Consider the following 3,595-nt stretch of genomic DNA (forward strand, 5'->3'; position numbering starts at 1 on the left):
CCCGTGCCCGTCGCGCTGTGTATGTAAGTGCTGTTTATGTTGGCGCAGGTGGCAGTTTGTTAGCGCGTTCGGGCTGGGCTGGCGGCGGTGCTGTGTGGAAGGTGTGACCCGCCCGTGGAGGAGCAGTCGGCGAACAGGCTCGACTGGTCAGTGTTCCTGTTCGCCCACAGCCTTGCTGGCCGGCACGAGGTCCTGGGCCTGAAGATCAGCAGGAGCTGTGCTGATAAAACAACTTCCAGTGCGACCTGACAGCTCTAGTTGCTGGACAAACATGCAGTAGTGTCTAACCGACGTGTATTGTTCTCTGCTGCTTTGCCTGAGTATCTCAGTTTTTCCTTAGCTGTAGGAGTGGTTCCCTTTGATTTGTTTGTGTTTCCAGAAAATCTTCAGAAGAGTCTTCTGTCTGTTCCAGGCAGATAAAGTTCTTGTCAAGTTGCTGTGGTGTTGCATTTGATCTAATAGCTGTGTGTGTGGGTGGCAGGAGAAAAATAGGACACATGCTATGACAGTAGGTAAAACAAGATATCTTGAATGGGAATACCTAGTAGCATTTTACCTCTAGAGTACTCTACTAGTACTCTGCTTAGTAGAGAATACCTAGTAGTATTTTACCTCTCGAGTACTCTACTAGTACTCTGCTTAGTAGAGAATACCTAGTAGCAGAGAGGGGGAAGCTGCAGAAGAGAAGTACTTAAAATTAAAGTTTTCATTCATGCAGAAGCTCAACACGAGGTTGTGCCTGGTGGCAGGTGAATTTGGTCCTGGTGTGACGTGACCTTAGCAATGTGGTATTGTGTAGGAGTGAAAAGGCTTTTGAAATAACGTTTCTTCACAAGTTTGTGTTCTGTCTTTTTTTTTCCAATTGCTGTTGTACTAGAAGAAAAACACTAGAGGAGAAGATAGCCATAAACAGCCTGTGGGAGGAGAATGGCTTAGGTGGGTTCCTGTTACTTGCTGTTCTTAAAGTAGGAGACATTAGCAGGATGTACTACCAAGTGGCAACTAGCAAGCCTCCTCTTAGACTGAGGTACTGTGAATGTTGGCAGTGTGAAAGGAAAGAGGGGGATGGTTTTGAACTTATTTATTTACTTCTCATAAAATGTGGAGAGTATACTGGGTTCTTTTGGGAAGCTGATGGTTTCAGTAGGTGCAGTGATGTGCCTTGGGATAGGCACTTTATCCCTGTGTAAAGCTGAATGACTAAACTGCCTAGAAATTTCACTTAATGATACTGGGACTTCACTCTCCTTTGTCTGCTGCAGACAGAGTGAGAAGCAGGATAGGCAGTCTAGCTTAAATGTGCTGTTACTTGGTTCCTATTTTTAATATTTGTTTTAATCATTCTTGTGGTTAATGATGGGCAGTAAATTGCAAGGTGAAGACACTAGAGACCACAGGCTGCTGTGGATGGCTTTACTCTCTACTCTCACATAGCATAGCTAGAAGGAGTGAGTGTGATTAGAAATAAACTCCAAAACACCTTGAAAGGCTTTTTAAAATGACCCTCCTTTGAGAAGTTGGTACACTGAGGTTAGAGTTCCTCATCATAAAAAGTATTTCAACAGGTGCATGAGGCTGGAGACAGTTTAAGCATAAGTTTAGGGCAATACCATGTATGACTTATTACTGGCAAGCAAGTGTATGAAAGATGTTTGTGCAGGAGAGCCTCTGGAAGTTATTCTTTAGTTTAACTTGAGCTAAGTGTTTTGTTTGCTCTTTAATAGCTTGTAAATAGGCATCTCAATAATGAAAGGCTTTTCAACAAAGCAGGAAGTGTACTGAGATGCAGAGCTGCTTTTTGAAAGGTGGATTTGGTGACTGAACTCCATCAAACACCAGTTATTAAGCTTCTGGAACAGTTCCCTGTTTCACTGCGAGTACGTTAGGCTGTTTTTTTCATACATAAGTCATTGTTTCTCCTGTTTGACTCCTGTTCACATATCTCTGGTTCCGGGATAATGCACTTTATATTGCCTAGTCGTAAAAAAACCACCAGCCTAAAAACAAACAAACTCCAGCCCCATAATTACTCCAGATTCCAGCTAATTGTCTTCCAACCTGTATCTCAGCTTCCAGCACGTTTGTCAAAGCCCAGGCTCTCAGGTGCTCTGTGTGCGTCAGTTCCTCCACCCTCTGGTTACACTGGAGTTTCCTGAGGAAATGTCTCCTACCTTCCCGGGCCAAAGTCTTGCTGCCTTCCTTAGTCTGGCTGGGTTTGATGGAAAAGGCCTGTGGCACAGCCCTCTGGCCTGGCTCTGCTTTCCAGACAGGAGATGGGGAAAAGTGAAAACATCTCCCTGCTATCTCAGGGCATGCCCCAGCGCAGTAGATGTGTTTTGACTTTTTGTTTTCAGTGGCTCAGACTGATGTGAGACTCTAGCTGCTGAAGAGGAAAAATACCTGGAGGAATCATGTCCTGGAATGTTTTAGAACATTTTGGGGTGGGGAAATGAATTATTTTTCATCACTTTTCTGAATGGTGCTTGCATTTTTTGAATGCTTGCCTGCTACATAGCCTAGAAGGCTTCTTTAGTAATAGTTACAATACAGTAACTTCCTTCAGTTGTTCATGGATGCTGCCTGATACAGCTTATCAAGTGGATGTTAGGAAGACTGTGATACTTAACATGAAACTAATTATAATTTATTAATATTGTTTCTTTTCAATACTTACCATTCCTAGACTTTCTTTGGAAAAAATCTCTGGGTTTTTTTTTTTCCTTTTTAACAAGACTTACATATATTTTGGTCATAATCAAACCAATGGTAAAGAGATGGTGTCTTTCTTACTGTAGAAAAATGTGGTGTTGAGCACAGTGGAAGCCTGTGCTGTTGGTTCTGTCTCTTTCACATCCCATTCATTGCTTTGGTCGATGTTGTACAACTTCCTATGAAAGAAATTGATTACAGTGTATTTCCTCAAAATCGTAGTTAACCAGAAATGGGAGGGTGGGATGAAGGAGGAAAGTAGGAGAACTGGAGAGGATAAAAAGAGTGGAGGGAATAGGCTGTGCCACACAAGAGGTGCTATGGGTGAGAGTTCTTGCACAGGCAGTAACAAGACTATAAAAAAAAAAAAGGGAAAAGCAAGGACATACACAGTAGATGACACACTGAAACTCCAAATACTAAGTCCTTGTTATTGAACAGCTGATCTAAAGAGTGCTAAGCCTTAGAGCTCATAATGGAACCATTAAATAAGCTACAGAAACACTTGTGTGTTCTGTGGCTTTGTCTATTCCTGGTGGTGTTCCAATGCAGATGAAGACAAAATGACACACACATGATGCAAACTCAATGGGAGGATCATCTCTGTCACTGCGACTGGCAAAGAATTTTTCAAACTGGGGCACTTTGGAAACATGTCAAGTCAACAGTGTATGTGAGGGACAACACTTGGTGACATACCCTTGTAGCAGAGCTGTAGTGCTGTCTGGTGCTGGACTGAAATGGTGAGGTGATAACTTTTGAATATTTGCTTGTGTAGAAGATTTTTCTTGACTGTGCTGAGCCAACAGATTTATTTTTTTTCTAGTTGGCAGGGCAAACATGGAGTGCAGAATGTAGTGTCCTGCTAGTAGAAAGAAGGCAGGAA

This window comes from Acanthisitta chloris, unplaced genomic scaffold (assembly GCF_000695815.1).
Source record: "Acanthisitta chloris isolate BGI_N310 unplaced genomic scaffold, ASM69581v1 scaffold8990, whole genome shotgun sequence".
In the NCBI taxonomy this organism is placed as follows: domain Eukaryota; kingdom Metazoa; phylum Chordata; class Aves; order Passeriformes; family Acanthisittidae; genus Acanthisitta; species Acanthisitta chloris.